Here is a 20,432-nt window from a genome sequence, read left to right as displayed (position 1 = left end):
CCTACACATCAAAGATTAGAATTTAGCAGGGTCCTTAGGGCAGTGCCTGTGGCTCAAAGGAGTAGGGCGCCGACCCCATATGCCGGAGATGGTGGCTTCAAACCCAGCCTTGGCCAAAAACTGAAAAACAAACAAGCAGGGTCCTTAACTATCGACAAGGTGAGACAAGTTCTGATACGAAATTAGGGTTTATCCATTTACTGTCTTCTCAGTCAGAAAAAGGATATAGACATAGATGAATTTTGTTAGAAGAAGAAATGTGAAGCTGGGTATAGGTGGCTCAAGTGTGTAATCCCAGCACTCTGGGAGGCCATGGCAGGCAGATCGCCTGAACTCACCAGTTCAAGACCAGCCTGAGCTAGAGCGAGACTGTCTCTAAAAAAAAAAAATAGCTGGGCGTTGTGGCAGATGCCTGTAATCCCAGCTATTTGGGAAGCCGAGGCAAGAGAATAGCTTGAGTCCAGGAGTCTGAGGTTGCTGTGAGCTATGACACTACAGCACTTTACTGGGGTGACAAAGTGAGACTCCGTCTCAAAAAATAAAGGGTTCTGGAGGTGAGGAAGTAGATAAAAAGGTGTTGAGAGGAAAGAGTGCAGAGAAAAAGATGGAAGTAGTTTGTAAATGATAAAAAATGTATTTATTAGCTGGGGGCAGTGGCTCACACCTATAATCCTAGTACTCTGGGAGGCTGAGGCAGGTTGATTGCCTGAGCTCACAGGTTTGAGACCAGCCTGAGCCAGAGGGAGACCCTGTCTCTGAAAATAGCTGGGCATTCGGTGGGCACATGTAGTTCTAGCTATTCAGGAGAGTAGCTAGTAGGCAAAAGAATCGCTGGAGTCCAAGAGTTCAAGATTGCTGTGAGCTGTGATGCTACAGCACTCTACAGAGGGCAACAAAGTGAGACTCTATCTCAAAAAAAAAAAAAAGTATGTTGGCTCGGCGCCGGTATCTCAGCGGTTAGGGCACCAGCCATATACATACACTGGAGCTGGCGGGTTTGAACCCAGCCTAGGCCTACCAAACAGTAAAGTACTTTTATAAAAAAAAAAGTATTCATTTTACTTGAGACATCTTACTCTGCCACCCTCTCAAGTAGCTGGGACTACAGCTGCCAGCCACAACACCTGCCTAGTATTCTTTTCTGTTTTTAGCAGAGACAGAGTCTTGCTATTGCTCACGTTAGTCTCAAACTCCTGAGCTCAAGGGATGCACCTGCCTTCGCCTCCTAGAGTGCTAGGATTACAGGCATGAACCACCATGCCTGGCCAAAAAATTGTAAAATTTAACCAAATTTTTAACTATAATATTTGAATATATGCTCGTTGCAAAAACAGAAGAAAATTTAAATACCAGTAAGGCTCATAATGGCGCCTTGTTCCTTGTTCCCATTGCAGTTTCCTCCCCAGTGTGGGTGTCCTCCTAGATCTTTTTGTGTGTGTTTGGTAATTCTTATGGATTTGGAAGACTGCAGAATCCTGAAAATGAATATTTTTATTTCTATTTTTTTTTTGTTAGAGACAGAGTCTCATTCTGTTGCCCTTGGTAGTGTGCTGTGGTGTCACAGCTCACAGCAACCTCCAACTCTTGGGCTTAGGAGATTCTCTGGCCTCAGCCTCCCAAGTAGCTGGGGATACAGGCACCTGCCACAATGCCTGGGTATTTTTTTGTTGCAGTTTGGCTGGGGCCAGGTTCAAACCTGCCATCCTCAGTATATGGGGCCAGCACCCTACTCACTGAGTCACAGGTGCTGCCTGAATATTTTTATTTCACTTAAAAATTTTTGGGCAGCGCCTGTGGCTCAAAGGAGTAGGGCGCTGGTCCCATAAGCCGGAGGTGGTGGGTTCAAACTCAGCCCCGGCCAAAAACCACAAAAAAAAAAAAAAAAAAGGTGAGCTTAGAAACTTTAGAAATGTTTTGGGCGGCGCCTGTGGCTCAAGGAGTAGGGTGCCGGTCCCATATGCCAAAGGTGGCGGGTTCAAACCCAGCCCTGGCCAAAAAAAAAAAAAAAAAAATTTTTTTTAAATTGACACACAGTAATCTTACATAGTCATGGGTACCTAGTGACAGCTGTGATGCATATAATGTATAGTGATCAGATTAGGGTAATTAGCGTATCTGTCATCTCAGCCATTCATCATTACTTTGTGTTGGGAACATTCTTTCTCTTCCTATCTACTTGAAACTATATGTCATGTTGTTATTTATTTAATTTTGAGATAGTCTCACTGTGTCGCCCTCAGTAGAGTGATATGGCCTCACAGCAACCTCAAACTCCTGGGCTTAAAGCGATTCTCTTGCCTCAGTCTCCCAAGTAGCTAGGGCTATAAGTGCCTGCCACAATGCCTGGCTATTTGTTGTTGTTGCAGTTGTCATTGTTTAGCTGGCCCGTACTGGGTTTGAACCCCCTGGGTGTATGTAACCACTGTGCTACAGGCGCCAAGCCATAACATGTTATTACTGTTAACGGTAGAACCAGAACTTACACCTGCTTTGTGGCTGTCATTTTGTACCCTGTCTCCCTATTCCTCCTTTACTTCTACCCTTCCCATTATCTAGTGTCCTCTGCTCTTCTCTTTCCTTCTTTTCTTTTTGTTTTTTTGAGCCAGAGTCTCACTTGGCCACCCTTGGTAGAATGCTGTGGTGTCATAGCTCACAGCTCTGAGGCTCTAAGCGATTCTCTTGCCTCAGCCTCCTGAGTAGCTGGGACTACAGGCGCCGGACACAGTACTGGGCTATTTTTAGAGATGAAGTCTCACTCTAGCTCAGGCTGGTCTGGAACTCATGACCTCAGGCGATCCACCCACCTCGGCCTCCCAAAGTGGTAGTATTGCATTAAAAGAACTTAATCACAAAGACACTGTTATTTCTCTTATTTCTTAGCCTTAAGTTGTCATAATTTTCATATAATTTTATATAATTTATAAAACCTCAAACACCTGAAGCCATTAGTTCAAATTTAGTACCTTCGATAAGCTCTAAATGTGTAATCCTCAACCTTTCCAGTCTAAAAGGGAACTTGGATGGAATATGATTATAGTTTGAGGAAACTGATTAAAACTGTATCAGAATCCAAAAGGGGAAGTGAGAGCCACAAAGCTCTGCTTACCTTCTCAGTGGAGTTTGTCCCAGCAGTTTATACAATTCCCCTAATTCACATTTACTTCCTGGGCACAGTACCGTCTGGACTTTCTCTTATTTAAAGTTTACTATTATAGAACATGCCAGAAGCCTTTCTAATAATACTGTGTTTTTTCTAAAGAAGGTTTTGAGTTTGTGTCTTGACAGTCATATTAGAATGTTTGTGACTTATCATCAACTACAGAAATTTTTTTTTAAATGTGGTCCAAGAGATAATGGTTGTCAGCTGCTCTAAAGATGTGTTTATCACTTAAAAGGGCTAATTAATAGTACTATAGGGAAACTTCTTTAAAGGCAGTCATTTTTCTAAAAGGAAAACAATGAAGGAGAGAAAATTAAACAGGAAACATTTTATAATACCTTACAAAAGCTCAGTGTGACTATCCTACTGGAATAGTGTAATTAAAGAGAATTAAATGAGTTGGGTAAATAACTTTTTTTAAAACTAGCCCCTTGAAAAGGTATAGAATTAAGTAGGATAGTTTTTTTGAGACAGAGTCTCACTTTGTCACCCTTGATAGAGTGCTATGGCGCATCTTAGTTCACAACAACCTCAAACCCTTGAGTTGGGCTTAAGTGATTCTTTTGCCTCAAGCCTCCCAAGTAGCTGGGACTACATGCGCCGGCCACAACACCCAGCTATTTTTAGAGACAGGGGTCTCACTCTTGCTCTGGCTGGTCTAGAACCGATGTGCTTAGGCAATCCACTGGCCTCGGCCTCCCAGAGTGCTACGATTACAGGTATGAGCCACCACACCTGTCCCATTAAGTAGGATAGTTTTTATTTTTTTTTTTTTTTTTTTTTTTTTTTTTTTTTTTTTTTTTGTTCTTTTATTTGTTTTGGTGGTTTTTGGCCAGGGCTGGGTTTGAACCCACCACCTCTGGCATATGGGACCAGCGCCCTATCCCCTTGAGCCACAGGAGCTGCCAGGATAGTTTTTAAAATCCAGATTTTCTGCACATACATTTTATTAACCTAATACCGGTATTTACTGAATGACAATCTGAATTGGCCACTACAAGCAGAGTTCATGCTGTGACCTACCTTGAAGGATGGACGAGGCTGTGTGTGGTGGCCTGGAATGCCCATCCTAAGAAATAGCTGATGTCCATGGAGAACCATCACATATTTTGAGCAGGGAACAGAGGATCTGATGTGAACTTTATTATTTTATTTTATTTTATTTTTGAGACAGAGTCTCACTATATTGCTCTCAGTAGGAGTGTGGTGCCATCATAGCTCATAGCAACCTCAAACTCTTGGGCTTAAGCGATTCTCTTGCCTCAGCCTCCCAAGTAGCTGAGACTACAGGCGCCCACCGCAACACCCTATTTTTTTGTTGCAGTTGTCATTGTTACTTAGCATTCCTGGGCCGGGATCAAACCCACCAACCCTGGTTTATGTGGCTCGCACCTTAACCACTGAGCTACGGACACCAAGCCTGATGTGAACTTTAGTTTCTCTCTTGTCAAATTAAAACATAGAAAGCAAGGACTTGGTCTTTTGTTTTCTTTGTATAACATCATGCCAATTCTAGTCTGTTAGGACAAAGTCAATAATAATAATAGGCTGTTGATGAAGCCTGTCATACTAAATTGATTTTTTAATAAGCTGGGTAATAAATGAAAATTGACATAAATTTAGGGATTTTATTTTTTTAAAGAATAAGTGTTAAGGCAATTTTCATAGCCTTCTATGTTCTTTATGCAATCAATAGGTGTGGTAGTGGATAATTTAGCTCTTAGTATAAAGAATGTGGTAGCTGATTGGAAAAAAAATTGCAGAAATTGCAGCGCTTCTGTCTTAATGAGAGAACTTGAGTTGTCTAAGGAAATAAGAGGTCATAGAAGGCCTAGTGGAAAAAAACAATGAGTCTAGTTCCAGCTGACAAAAATTTACCCTAATGATTTGACTAGCTAACGAGGACTGGGCAAGTTCAAGTTCCCGGCTTCACAGACCCAGATGTTCTAATTTGTAAATGCAAACCGACTTCTTTATCAGCCTTCTGGGGAAATCTTCAGAACTGTGAACCTGCTACCTTCAGTAATCTTTCTATCTAGAGCTCCAGGCTGCTCCTCAGATGAAATTTCAGAAACTGTTCACTGTAGCTTCCTGGGTAAGGATTTCAGAGGTGGCCAAGGTAGCAGCTGTGGGGGAATGAGGTTTATCTGTCCCCAGTAATCAGCACTTGATTTAAGACAATCAGTGGGGTGCCTCTTCTTTTCTAGGTTGCTGTTGATTGCAGCTGGCTCAGGCAGAGTTGTTTGGGAAATACGAGTTTTGCCCAGCGTGAGTCAGCACTGCTGGGGTAAACTGCCTGCTCTGTTGCAATCTTGCTTACTAGAGATATGTCCCCAGGCGGCACCATTCACTTTGCCTGAAAGCTGCTGCTCTTGGTTCCTGAGATGATCTCATTTGAACAGGGCTCCAACGACTTTAGCTACAGGAACTCCAGGCAGCTTGCTTTCTGCCTGGGCAATGTTTTGAAACAGACAAAATCAGGTAACCCCAGACAGTTTTGTTAGTTTGATTAGGTTAGAAACTGGAAAAATCAGAAGTGAGGCAGTGCCTTATCAGTTCGAGTGTCTTAAAGTCAGCCCTTCCATGCTTTAAAGGGATACTTAAGGGGAAAATTTTTGCTTTATTTGGGATGTGGATGTGGCTTTGGACCTAATTAGACCATTGCTTATATGAACAATAGGGAAGTCAAACATGTTAGGCTTACAGATTTATCCATCTTTTGCTCTTATACATTCTGTTCTGTTTTGTGTCTTGTGAGAAACAGTTTAGTCAAAGTCAACCATCATTAAAGAAAAAGAGGTGAAGGTATTATTCACTTACCTACATGGCAACTGAGTGTTGCACCTGGCTAACCTTTGTAACTCTTCATCTAAGCAGCCAGAATATCTTCTCTCTGGGTAGTCACCGCACCCCCTTCAAAGTTATGCTTCTGCTCCTTTCAGTTCCACCAAATGGTCCATGTTCTCTTTCAGCTCAAACCTTTGGATATGAGCCTTCTCTTGAATACCTTGCCCCAGCCTAACCTGGCCAACTGGTTTCAGTCTAGAAGTGACTTACTTCACAAAGCCTCTTATTATTTACTAAGACTAGATGGGTACTCAGGAGAGCCTGTATTTACTCCAGTCACAGGGTATATTTAGAGTTGGGATCTGTTCTGTTAGAATTATATCCATGATACTTGGCACATCGTAGCTTCTCAGTAAAGTAAGAAAGAATCTATACTGTACATGTACTTTCTCAACTTTGATCCTTTGACCAACCTTTTGTTATTTTGGCTTCTGCCTCTATTACCCTCGTCATGCTTTCTGAAAGTTCCGTGTTAGACTTTTTTTTTTTTTTTTTTTGAGACAGAGTCTTACTGTGTCACTCTGGGTAGAGTGCTGTTATGTCACAGCTCACAGCAACCTCAAACTCTTGGGCTTAAGCGATTCTCTTGCCTCAGCCTCCCAGGTAGCTGGGACTACTGGCGCCTGCCAAAACGCCCAGCTATTTTTTTTTTGTTGTTGTTGCTGCAGTTGTCGTTGTTGTTTAGCAGGCCCCAGCCAGGTTTGAACCCACTAGCCATGGCATGTGGCGGGCATCCTACCTGCTGAGCTACGGGCCCTGAGCCGGCAGTAGACTCTTAATTACCAAGCCCAGTGTCCCACTTTCAACCTTCCGTAATCTCTGCCTAGCATGTAACACTGCTGAACCCTTTTTCCCTAGCAACTCTCTTCATTTCTCTTCTCCCGATTTCCCAGAGTATTCTTCTCTTATTTCTTCTCATTTTGTCTATCCCACAAATGTTGAGATGGTCCAAGATTTTAGCTTGGGTATCTTTTTATTCTTCCCTTCACTCTCCTCTTCCAAGGATCTCAAATATGCCCTATAAATTCATAAATTCATAAATTTATAGGGCATATTTGAGATTATGTTTTATGAGCCCCAGTTCTCAAACTTCCATCCTTATTTCCAACTTGGCAAACTTTGTCTTAACTTGACAAACCTACTGGCATTTTAAATTCAAAAGGTACATAGCTGAACATACTATCTCACCTACCCAGTATCTGTTTTTTTTTTTTTTTTTGTAGAGACAAGAGTCTCACTTTATGGCCCTTGGTAGAGTACCGTGGCCTCACACAGCTCACAGCAACCTCCAGCTCCTGGGCTTAAGCGATTCTCTTGCCTCAGCCTCCCGAGCAGCTGGGACTACAGGCGCCCGCCACAACGCCTGGCTATTTTTTGGTTGCAGTTTGGCCGGGGCTGGGCTTGAACCCGTCACCCTCGGTATATGGGGCCGGTGCCTTACCGACTGAGCCACAGGCGCTGCCCCAGTATCTGTTGTTTGTATTGCTGTCTGTTTGAACTGTGTCAGTTCTATCTATCACTGGTCAGATATGTCCCTGGTCATTCTTTTTTGTGCTCACGTCTTTTAAATATGCTAAACTTTGATTGCTAAACCCTGTTGATTATATTATATTGTTCGATGTGTGGTTTTTCTTCACCCCCAACTTTACCAGAGGTCAAAAACTAGACATCTTGTTTAACCATCATCTTGTTTTAACCCAAAGGCTTAAAATTTTGTGAATACTCAAGGGGCTGCACTCTTCCAAGATTTCAGATACCATCATTATCTGAGATCTAACATAGCATTTTACTTATCTTGCGTCTAGGAATGTGAGTGTGTATCTTCTGGTTCAGACCCTTATCAAATGGTCTTCTCCCATAGTAAGTCTTTCCTTGCTCCTGTTTCTCCTTATTGTTGTACAAGTTATCTTCCTGAAGCCTAGTCTAATCATTTCATCCAGGGAAAACAGGGAACCAATGTTTTGGTTCCTGTTTCCTACTTAGCTTGATTTGTAAAGCCCTTAACAGTTTGATCCTATCTTACTTGTTGCTTCTGTCCCTCACCCCCAGCCATTTCTCTCCTTTCCAGCTTCACTAAACTTCTCATTTTTTCTTCTACCACGTTCTTTTAGGACTCTGCCTTGTCCCAAAGGCTTCCCCTTCTCTGACTGGCAGAATACTCATCCCTCAGGATTCTTAGTTTATATATGAATCTTTTCTGGTGTCCCCAAGTATAGTTATTCTTCCTTATTTGTATTTTTATAGCACTGTCAGTTCACTGCACTGAGTTTCTTGACTGAACTTGATGTTGCTGGTCTAGAGCCTGGCCCTATCTGGGACAGGGTCTCCAGGGTCAAACCGCGATTCTAAGTGTCTTTAGTAGTCTTTGCAATATTAGAGTACGCCTCAGCTGTTCTGTTAGACGGCATGTTATTGGTTCATATTTGATGAACTTCAGCTCAGGGTTGTCTGTTCTGTATGTGTCACCTGAAACCATTAGGTAACCATTTAAAATTAATTTGAAGATTTAAGAAGATTTAAAGGGCTTGCTAAAATCTAGCCCCACGATATTACCCAACATTTTTATAGTGTTTTACAAAATTATTTACCTTATTTGATACCCATAATAACCCTGTGTTAGGTAGGTTTTATTATCCCTATTTTACCAGTGGTTATAGAGCGAGTTCTGATGTTGAAGCATACATTCAGGTAAGATGCAGAAAGAAACTTTTTTTTTTTTTTTTTTTTTGAGACAGAGTCTCTCTTTGTTGCCCTGGGTAGAGTGCTGTGGCGTCCTAGCTCACAGCAACCTCAAACTCTTGGGCTCAGGTGATTTTCTTGCATTAGCCTCCTGAGTAGCTGGGACTACAGGTGCCCATCACACCCAGCTGTTTTTTTAGAGATGGGGTCTAGTTCTTCCGCAGGCTGGTCTCGAATTCCTGAGCTCAAGCTATTTGCCCATTTTGGCCTCCCAGAGAAAGAAGCATATTTTTGCATTGCATTAAGCAACTGGTTTATCTTTGTAGTTAAATATATTCTACTGGGTTCCACAGAAATGCTGCCTTTGCTCAACAGGCAATTGCTAAAGATCTTGCCTTTTCAAGGCTATCTAATCAAGGCAGAAGGAGGAGGTACCCAGAGCCTGCCTGGCCTATGGAAAGGCCCTGGTTGTGGTCAGAAACATTGGTTGGAATTAATAGTGTGCGCCCAGTCCAATCACTCATGTTTTTATGTTGTATTTCAAATATCTGGAATTTGTTGAAACCTGTTGCCTCAGCATTGTGTCAAACCAGGCTCATGAATGAAGGCAGTTATCATGAAATGGAGTAAGCTGAGTGTTAAGAGTAGAAAAGTTTGAAAAAAAAAAGAGTAGAAAAGTTTGGGTGGCGCCTGTGGCTCAAAGGAGTAGGGCACTGGCCCCATATGCCGGAGGTGGTGGGTTCAAACCCAGCCCTGGCCAAAAACTGCAAAAAAAAAAAAGAAAAAAAGAAAAGCTGTCATAGTGATTTTTAGTAAATTATTAACTTTGTTGAGTACTTTATAACTTTTTGGAGTACAAAAAATGCCTTATTTGGGACTTTGTGAAATTTGATTACAGAAGGATGACCCATTAGGGCTAGGAAATAATCTTTGTTAGATACTGGTATATGGCATTCAGTTTTGATCTCCTTATACTTAAGAGGATAATCAAAGATGATTAAAAGGTTGAAAAATAGGCTCTATCATTGTAAGTTTAAAACAAGGAAAGATTTTAGCCTAGAGAAGGAAAAGCTAAGGGATTTAGCTTGATTACCATCTTCAAGTATAAAAATAGTTTTTGCCAGGGGGATTTTGATTCATTATTCTTCATGAACTTCAGAGATTCAAGAGGAAATGGTCTTAAATTGAAGGAGGAGTAATTTTGATGAATACAAGGAAGAGGTTTTTGATTACCAAAGTTGGAAAACATTTGAATGACTGCTCAAAAAAATATTGAATTTTTTTCTTTCCTTTTTTTCTGTTTTCTTTTATCTATTTTTTTTTTTAAGAGTGCAGTGGTTCCTTCTTTTTCTATTTTCTTTTATCTTTTTTTTTTTTGAGACAGAGTCTCACTATGTTGCCCTCCGTAAAGTGCTGTGGTGTCATAGCTCACAGCAACCTCCAACTCCTGGGCTTAAGCAATTCTCTTGCCTCAGCCTCCCAAGTAGCTGGGACTACAGGCGCCCGCCACAACGCCTGGCTATTTTTTTTTTTTTTTTTTTTTTTTTATTGTTGGGGATTCATTGAGGGTGCAATAAGCCAGGTTACACTGATTGCATTTGTTAGGTAAAGTCCCCCTTGCAATCATGTCTTGCCCCCATAAAGTGTGACACACACCAAGGCACCAGCCTTTTTTTTTTGGTTGCAGTTGTCTTTGTTGTTTAGCAGGCCCAGGCTGGGCTTGAACCCGCCAGCTTTGGTGTACGTGGCTGGCGCCCTACTCACTGAGCTATGGGCGCCAAGCCTTTTTTTTTTTTTTTTAAGAGTGCAGTGGTTTGATGATAGCTCACTGTAGCCTGCAATGCTGAGGTGATCCTTCCTCCTCAGCTTCCCAATAAGCTAGTACAACAGGTGTGCACTGCCCATACCCAGCTAATTTTTTTTTTTTTTTTTTTTTTTTTGAGACAGAGTCTCACTGTGTTGCCCTTGGTAGAGTGCTGTGGCGTTACAGCTTACAGCAACCTCAAACTTTGGGGCTTAAGTGATAGGTGCCTGCTACAATGCCCAGCTATTTTTTGTTGCAGTTGTCGTTGTTTAGCTGCCTCGAGTTGGGCTTGATCCCACCAGTCTTGGTGTATATGTCTGGCACCGTAACCACTGTGCTACGGGTGCCGAGCCAGCCCAGCTAGTTTTTTTTATTATTATTATTATTTTGTATAGACAGGATCTCACTGTGTTGCCCAGGCTAGTCTCAAACTCCTGGCCTTAAATAATCCTACCTTGGCCTCCCAAAGTGCTGGGATTACAGGCATGAGCAATGGCATGCAGTCGAGTGTTATAGTTATCTATTACTTTATAAAAAATTACCCTAAAACTTTTCTTTTTTTTGTTAGACAGTCTCACTTTGTCGCCCTTGATAAAGTACTGTGTGTCATGGATTCAGAGCAACTTCAAAGTCTTGGGCTTAAGCAATCTCTTGCTTCAGCCTCCCAGAGTAGCTGGGACTGTAAGTGCCTGCCACAATGCTATATTTTGAGATGGGGTCTCGCTCTTGATCAGGCTGGTCTCAAACTCCTGAGCTCAGGCAGTCTATCCCGCCTTGGCCTCCCAGAGTGCTAGGGTTACAGGCACGAGCCACCACTTCCAGCCTTATCCTAAAACATTTTTTTTCTTTTGTTTTTTGAGATAGAGTCTCATTTTGTTGCCCTCGGTAGAGTGCTGTAGTATCACAGCTCACAACAACCTCAAACTCTTGGGCTCAAGGGATCCCCTTGCCTCAGCTTCCTGAGTAGCTGGGACTATAGGCGCCTGCCCCAACACCCAGGTATTTTAGAGACAAAGTCTCACTGTAGTTCAGGCTGGTCTCGAACCTGTGAGCTCATGCAGTCCACCGGCCTTGGCCTCCCAGAGTGCTAGGCTTCCATGTATGAGCCACCGTACCCGGCCTTATCCTGAAACTTTTGATGACATAAAATGACAACCATTTTATTGCTCATGATTCTGTGGGTTAGTAATTTAAGGAAGGGGAGGACACATCTTTGTTCCATTTAAGTTTGATTAGGCTAGGAAATCCAAGATGGCTGTCTGTTGGCTGGGACTTCTTGGTTCTCCTCTGAAGTCTGTCTCTTTTTTGTTCTCTCATCCTTCATTATTATAGATAAGGCTTCTTTTACATGGTGGCTGGGCCATAATGAAGGCTGCAGAGTTTCACACGTCATCACTTTTGCCCCTTTCTTTTGGTCAGAATAAGTCACAATTATAGCCCAGATTTAAGAGGAGGATAGAGTGTCACAATCACTTTGCAAATGGGCATGCAGTATGGTTGGGATTATTGCTGCCAGTTTTGGAAACAATTTGCCACACTGACTTTAGAGATTTTTCATGAGAGAATAATGAATACAAGTTTATTAAATGGGTAGTTTGGGTATATGGACTTTTTTTGTGTGATTTTTGGCCGGGGCTGGGTTTGAACCCACCACCTCTGGCATATGGGACCAGTGCCCTACCCCTTTGAGCCACAGGCACTGCCCAGACAGTGTTTCTTGATGACTTTTTTTTTTTCTCATAGTTTCTAGCACTTTTCCTTTTTAGTTTATTATTAAATATTTAGATGATTATTTGACATATAATAGACAAAAATATGTCTGCTTTGCTTTCCAGTATCTAACATAGTGCTTGCCTCAGAAAAACACCCAGAATTTGTTGAATAAATAAGTGGTTGATTGAGTATATGAATGAATGGATTGATATTTGAATTTAGTTTTAAAAGGTAACTAGAATTTTGGACAGGTGGGAAATTTCTTGTTCTGAACTGGAAAGTGTAGATCATATTGCTCACATAATTTCAGAAGCTTGGAGGAGCTGGTTTGGGAAAAGATGAGGGGACTGGTTGTGTAGTTTGCTAAATTTGAGGTATGGCTGTCTAGCAGGCATTTAAAAATGAGATGCCAAAACCGAAGGATAAGAATGATTCCAGATGTTTTGATTTAGGAATTACCTGACTGGAGACTATGAAATCTATTCGGAAGGATTCCACAGATACCGAGTGTGCTGTGTGCCAGACAACTGCATTATAGGGTAGGTGAACTGACATCTGAGAAGGAGCCAGCTTGTGAAAAGAGCTGGGGAGAACCTTCTAGCCAGGAAAGGAACCACAAGCATCTAGGCCTTAAATAATTAGGCAATAAATAATTACAACTTTTGAGGACTTGAAAGGAGGTGACTAAAGTACAGAGTGAGGTGAGTGAGGGGGAGAGGAGCATGAGGAAAAGTGGGGGTTAGCCAGTGCCCACGTTCATGGGGCTCTCGTGAGCCATATAGGGAGCCTAGAATTCAAACTGTGCTGGGAAACTGCTGAAGGCTTAATACAGGAAAGTAACAAGCAGAGATTTATTTTACTCTATTTTTAGATACAAGGTCTTGCTCTACTGCCCATGCTTGGGTGCAGTGGTACAGTCATAGCTCATTACAGCCCAAACTTCTAGGCTCAAGCCATGTTCCTTTCTGAGCCTCCAAGAAACTAGGACTATAGGTATATGCCACCATGCCCATTTTTTAATAGAGATGAAGTCTCTGTATGTTGGCCAGACTGGTCTCAAACTCCTGGCCTCAAGCAGTCCTCCAACCTCAGTTTCCCAAATCACTGGGATCTTAGGCATGAGCCAGTGCATCTGGTCTTTTTTTTTTCTTTTTTGAGACAGGTTTTCATTTTGTTGCCCTGGGTAAGGTGCCATGGCATCATAGTTCACAGCAACTTCAAACTCTTGGGCTCAAGTGATCCCCTTGCCTCAGCCTCCTGAGTAGCTGGGACTATAGGTGCCTGCCACAACACCCGGCTATTTTTAGAGATAGAGTCTTGCTCTTGCTCAGGCTGGTCTCGAACTCCTGACCTCAACCAATCCTCCCACCTCAGCCTCCCAAAATACTAGGATTGCATGAGCCACTGCATCCAGCCTGTACATTATTTTTAAACCTCTTAAGAACCCTATTGGTTCCCCCAGACAAGCTGTGGAAACCAGAGAATTTTAATTTGGTAAAGGTCCTAGCTAGTTAAGCAGTAGGACTGAGATTTGAAACTAGATCAGTTTTATTTTTTTATCCTAACCACTAGACCACCAGGGAGAAGTCACCAGGGTCAAGCCTTGTGGCCTCACTCACTTTTGCTTCTCTTTATCTGCTTAATGGTTTCACTTATTTTCCATTTAAATCACAGGGATTTCTGTAATAAACATATAAAATACTCACTTGTCAGTTGAGGAATCTGAGGCACAGATGAAATGATCAGTGCCTGGGCACATGTTGAGTATCCTGATTCCAGTTCTCTTTCCACTGCACTGTAACTGTGTCTGAGGCTGAATGGTTTTGGTAAAGTAGGTGAAGAGCTTCCTAATTATCCAGCAAAGGAGGAATGGAAGAGGAGTTGGGGTAGAAAACTACTTACACGGGCGGCACCTGTGGCTCAAGGAGTAGGGTGCCCGTCCCATATGCCAGAGGTGGCGGGTTCAAACCCAGCCCTGGCCAAAAACCAAAAAAAAAAAAGAAAAGAAAACTACTTACACAAAGCAGAAAACAGTTGGACTTCCCATTTGGGGGCCACTTTGTTCTTAAAGGTTTGCATGAATGACCTCATTTAGGTACTTCATTTTAAAGATGAGGAGAATGAAGCTTAGGGAAGTTAATCTCCTATCTAAGTCACACAGGAGGAAGACGTGAGTTCTGTTTGACTCCAGGCTCCATGCTTTAAACCCTGGACAGTGCCATTGGAAAGTTCTATAAGGACATCAACTAAAGATGAACACAAGGTTTTCAGAACCCAGTGATGGCTTAGCTCCACTTGTATGATTCTTTTGGGAAACGAGTTATATAAAGTTCTTCTGATTTTTCTGTAATAACCTGGGTAGCTCAGGAGAGGGGGAGAAAGGTGGAAAAAAGTTCAGTAAATCAGAAAGGAGGAGCCTCAGTGTGCAGGAATAGTGAATTGTGTTAAGGAAAGTTTTGTTTGAAGTATGTGGTTCTGTTTGATTCAAGGCATGTTGGGATATGGAAGAAAATACAAAAATGGATAGGATGGGATATTTGATTTCCATAAATGCTGCATTGAAGGGTGTGGGTGGGGTGGAGAAGTATGGGAAAGTATAATGCAGATTGGCTTGTTACAGACTGAGGGTGGCATTGGGCAGGGCTGCCCAGGGGATGCTAATCTAACTTAGACGTCTCAGTATTTTGGTCACTGTGTTCTAGGTTTGATCTGAGGTCACAAAATGTATTTTTTTGAGTACTTGGAAATGATCAGTCTTTTGGAAACAGGGTTATATTCAGACTTCTCCCTCCCTTCATGCCTGGGTGTGTCTCCAAATGAGTGACTGAGCTTAGAATGGAATGCGAGTTTATTATGTTAGGGTGAACGATTCCTTTCTTGTTAACAGGACTGTGGACTTTTCCAGGATAATTGGTTTTTAATATCAAGAGATCTGGGAAATCAAATTTTATAATATCAAGCTTACTCGCGAGTTTGGGATTATAAAATAAATTGGTTTGGGCGGCACTTGTGGCTCAAGGAGTAGGGCGCCGGTCCCATATGCCAGAGGTGGCGGGTTCAAACCCAGCCCTGGCCAAAAAAAAAAAAAAAAAAAAAAAAAACCCCGGGGGCGGCACCTGTGGCTCAGTCGGTAAGGCGCCGGCCCCATATACCGAGGGTGGCGGGTTCAAACCCAGCCCCGGCCAAAATGCAACCAAAAAATAGCCGGGCGTTGTGGCAGGCGCCTGTAGTCCCAGCTACTCGGGAGGCTGAGGCAAGAGAATGGCTTAAGCCCAGGAGTTGGAGGTTGCTGTGAGCTGTGTGAGGCCACGGCACTCTACCAAGGGCCATAAAGTGAGACTCTGTCTCTACAAAAAAAAAAAAAAAAAAAAAAAAAAAACCCCAAAAATAACAAAAATAAATTGGTTTGTAGGGGAGAATGCAGTTTTAAAAAGGCTGGAGTGATCATTGCTTCCAATATACGAGGTATTGTATTTAGTACTTTGCATACAGTAGGACATTTAATTCTCCCAGTGATCATCCTGCATAGTAGGCACAATTATCCTCAATAAACAAATGAGGAAACCCAGGCTTTGTTCAAGCTGGTAAGATGCTGAACTGAGATTTGAACTGTGTCCCTCTGACTCTAAGAGCCATACTTTTAGCTGCTGTTATATGCTCTTCCCCTTAAAACTTCATGAACTAACCTCCTTCCACCGTGGAGAAGATGATGTCACCTAGATCTAGTATTTCTCTGCCTTGAGCAGTTCTGAAGTAAAAATGTTCCTCTCTGTTTTTTCTGGATTTTTCTAAATATCTTTGTTAACCCATCTTTGATGTGATCACATTCTTTGTTTAAATACTGTATAGTCATACCATCATCCAAGCTTTCTTGTCCCCTTTCGTTGCTTTTAGTTTGGAGGGTATTCTGTCTCTTTGGAGGGACTCTTTGGAGGGACTTTACATGTCTGTGCACATCGATTTCGTATTGATTTTATTATTTTAAGTTTGTGGGTAAAGTTTTTGAGTTTCCTCCTAGGTTGTCAACTCCCCATCTCCCCTTCCTCCTCCACTGAACTTAAGTTCAGATTCTAAGGCTGAGTTCTGAATAGTCAGTCTGGCTCAATTTCAGCTGTCTAATTAGCCATGGCTCTCCAGATCACTGGGCTGTTATTATTACTACCTTCCCTCTCCCTTTACGCCCGCGTGTGTCTCTAATCAAATTCAGCTACTCACTGCACCTATGTGTCCTTGATTTCTAACAGAAACTGGGGTTTCTGTGCTTTCCGTTTGGTGTGATCCCTCACTCGAGGCCGTCGCTTCCTCCTTTGCGTCTCATAGCAAAGAATTCTCCTTTATGTTTCCTTCATGGCCTACACACTTTCTGCCACGTATTTCAGTTGTTCTGTGTAAATGCCTTTCTCTCTCCTACTACACCCTCATCTAATGGAGCACATCTGTCTGGCTGACCTTTGTATTCCCCCTAGCGTCTAGTTCAGCTTCCTGCATATAGTAGGCATTCGAAATCTGTCAAGATGAATGAGTGAGGGGATGAACAGAATTTCACATTCAAATTTCTGCACTGTGGTTTAGGTTTTCCCCCTTCCTAGCTTTTCTTCTTCCTTTCCCATCTCCCTTCCTTCCTTTTCTGTTAAACTAAGTGTTTTCGATTAGACTGACTCACCAAACTTGTCTTCACCCCTCCCTTTTTTTATCCGTTTTTTGCTTCATTCTTTCCCCATTAGCCATCCCTGAGGGGGTGCACCACATGCTGCTGGTCAGCTTTGCTTCATCCTTTTGTGGCTCTTTTCTGCCTGTGAATCATATGACTAGTATGGGAATCACTAGAGTGGTGATTACATTAAGATCTTCACGAAAAGGGCAGCGCCTGTGGCTCAGTGAGCAGGGCGCCAGCCCCATACACTGATGGTGGTGGGTTCAAACCCAACCCCAGACAAACTGCAACAAAAAAAAAAAAATAGGCAGGCGTTGGGCGGCGCCTGTGGCTCAGTCGGTAAGGCGCCAGCCCCATATACCGAGGGTGGCGGGTTCAAACCCGGCCCCGGCCAAACTGCAACCAAAAAATAGCCGGGCGTTGTGGCGGGCGCCTGTAGTCCCAGCTACTGGGGAGGCTGAGGTGAGAGAATTGCCTAAAACCCAGGAGTTGGAGGTTGCTGTGAGCTGTGATGTCATGGCACTCTACCAAGGGTGATAAAGTGAAACTCTGTCTCTTACAAAAACAAAATAAAACAAACAAAAAAACAGATCTTCACGAAAAGACCATGTATGAAGAACAGTTCTTAAAGTTGGTCAGCATATTGCTTTCAAGTGGGAGGTTTTGTGATCCGTGTTTCAAGGGAAAGAGAAAAAGTCCTTGGGTACTGGGGAGGTACGTCAAGGCATTTAATCACACTGCAGGGTGTGTGGGATATCAGAGGCATCTTACTTGACCAAAGAAATAACGCAGGAAGCCACAGAAGCTTCTAATAACCATTAATATTAAATTCCTCATTTTTTTTACATAGCTGAAAAAAACATTAGAGACTAGTGTAGTTCAACCCTCCTATTTTCCAGATGAGAAAACAGACCCAAAGAGGCTAAATGACTGGTTCATAGAAACTGGGGTATCATTGCCCATTGTTTACTCTGAAGACTAAATGTGGCCTGGGGAAAACCAGCTCTTTATAAGTAGAAAAAGTTACACCTGCAGGGGAGGGTTTAGGTCTTATGCAATGCTGAAAAGTAGACTCTGTCACAGCGATTTTTAGCCAGTGTGCTGTGAGAGGATCTTAGGTGTGCCACCAAAAAAAAATTTTTTTCTGGGTGGTACCTGTGGCTCAGTGAGTAGGGCGCAGGCCCCATATACTGAGGGTGGGGGGTTCAAACCCAGCCCCGGCCAAACTGCAACAAAAAAATAGCTGGACATTGTGGCAGACGCCTGTAGTCCCAGCTACTCAGGAGGCAAGAGAATCGTCTAAGCCTAAGAGCTGGAGATTGCTATGAGCTGTGATGCTACAGCACTCTATCAAGGGCAAGAAAGTGAGACTCTATCTCTAAGGGTAAAAAAAAAAAAATTTTTTTCTTTCATTTTGAGACAGAGCCTTTGTCACCCTCAGTAAAGTGCCATGGCCTCATTGTTCACCACAACCTCAAACTCTTGGGCTCAAGCAATTCTTTTGCCTCAGCCTCCCGAGTAGCTGGGACTACAGGCGTCTGCAACAATACTCGGCTATTTTTATTTTATTTATTTATTTATTTATTTATTTATTTTTTATAGAGACAGAGTCTCACCTTGTCACCACAGGTAGAGTGCTGTGGTGTCACAGCTCACAGCAACCTCCAGCTCTTGGGCTTAGACGATTCTCTTGCCTCAGCCTCCCAAGTAGCTGGGACTACAGGCGCTCGCCATAACGCCCAGCTATTTTTCTGTTACAATTTGCCTGGGGCCGGGTTTGAACCTGTCACCTTCGGTATATGGGGCCAGCACCCTACTCACTGAGCTACAGGAGCCGCCCTCAGCTATTTTTAGAGATGGTGTCTCTGCTGTAGCTCAGGCTGGTCTCAAACCCATGAGCTCTGGCGATCATCCACCTGCCTTGGTCTCCCAGAGTGCTGGGATTACAGGTGTGAGCCACTGCACCCAGCCAGTGCTGTGAAATTTTTTAAAGATTGTTAATTAAATTATTTTAAAAAGAAGTTCAAAATACAGTAGGTGTATTTTTTTTTTTTTTTTCACTTTTCTTGATCAACATAATTTAAGTGTGCCACGGAAATATTATAAGTTCACGTGTGAGATGAGATGAGAAAGGTTGAAAAAGACGGCCCTGTCGGGTTGGTAGCAGATTGGATCCTGGGCAGTGTTCACCAAAAGGGCAGTTTAATTTTCTTCACTCTTCCCTTCTGGGAATCCGCTCAGTGGGGACTGGCCGACAGAGATCCTATTCCTTCAGCATTTGAACAGGGGCCAATGTTTAGTAATTTTTAAAACATTTCCAATTTTTCTTGCTCTTTTTCCCAGCCTTCATATTCCAAGTTTTGTTCTAGGCTATTCCTTATCTCAGCACTATTTGTGTTAAGTTTTTATTGCTTACTCTGGGTCAGATGTCAGTGTGAAGCATGGGAAATCCAGAGTGTCTTAGAAGCTTGTGATCTTGTTTTTGTGCTTATCAGTTGAATCTTTTACCTGACTTGTAGAAAAATGTATTTTATCTTGCTGAAATACTGTCTAGTGAACCAGCTGGTGGCAGATATGAGAGACTTTTTTTGTTTGTTTGTTTATTTTTTTAATTGAAACAGTATTACTCTGTTGCCCAGGCTAGAGTCCAGTGGCATCATCATAGCTCACAGCCACCTCAAGCGATCCTCTTGCCTCAGCCTCCTGAGTACTTAAGACTACTGGCTCCTGCCACCATGCCCAGCTAATTTGTCTGTTCTTAGTAGAGACAGTGTCTTGCTCAGGTTAGTCTCAAACTCCTGAGCTCAAGCAATCCACCCGCCTTGGCCTCCCAAAATGCTAGGATTACATGTGCGAGCCACCTCCACCAGGCCTGAGAGGTTACGTGTTTGTGGAAAGTATAACACCGTTGGCTTGGGGAGCAGCAGTGTAAAAGAGATTAGACAGCCCTTGACAGGAAGTCAAGTGCAAGCAGGATGTGCTTGTCTACTGTGGCTGTGTTGTGAGACTTAGTACTGTTAAAAAGTCAAGAGTTCTAATATTTGAGTTTGGCTGAAGAAGTCTCTGTTTCTGATTTGAGAAGAAGCTAACAACTAGTCCTTTACTGCTCTTTTAATCCTTATACACATCTTCTGGGGCCAGTTATTCTTTCTTCCTGGGGCATGGTGGTTTTCCTAGCATATACTATATTGGATTCATTTAGTTTATAAAATGAAACACTGAATCAAATTACTGATTTGATCGATATCTTACTTTTGGTGGAGATTCAGTCTGTGTTTGGCTAAGTTTTATAATAACAATTAGAAATTTTAACCTATAGTTCACCATCTTTTTTAAGTGACAGGTTGCTTTCGTTAGGTTCCAGGATTTCCAGCACACTTTTTGAGTGTTTTCTGAACAAATGTGGTAGTTTAGACATTACTGCTGGCCCTTTGTGAACTTTTCTTTCATTTTTAAACTGATGTTTCCTTGAGTCCTGGAGGGTGGATGTAATGCTAGCTGATGGATTGTTTCACCCCTTGACAAATGTCTGGAGTAGAGATTAATTTGTTTGCCATCACTTGGCTGATAAATAG

General features: G+C 42.5%; 1 protein-coding gene across 9 annotated transcripts in view; it reads left to right on the top strand.

Annotated features, from left to right (window-relative positions):
• The window catches only part of RFFL (ring finger and FYVE like domain containing E3 ubiquitin protein ligase), an 86,524-nt gene that overhangs the window by 21,559 nt on the left and 44,533 nt on the right, over positions 1 to 20,432 (top strand). The window contains exon 2 of one of the 9 annotated variants that reach the window (XM_053570997.1): positions 12,656 to 12,742. The exons of the other annotated variants lie outside the window; for them this stretch is intronic. The gene's annotated coding sequence lies outside the window, so the exon portion shown is untranslated. The remainder of the gene's footprint in view (positions 1 to 12,655; positions 12,743 to 20,432) is intronic. 9 annotated transcript variants of the gene reach the window in all.

The sequence above is a fragment of the Nycticebus coucang genome, chromosome 18 (genome assembly GCF_027406575.1).
Source record: "Nycticebus coucang isolate mNycCou1 chromosome 18, mNycCou1.pri, whole genome shotgun sequence".
Classification (NCBI taxonomy): domain Eukaryota; kingdom Metazoa; phylum Chordata; class Mammalia; order Primates; family Lorisidae; genus Nycticebus; species Nycticebus coucang.
Note: the sequence above shows the minus strand (reverse complement) of the source record. Positions and strands in the feature narration are given on the sequence as shown.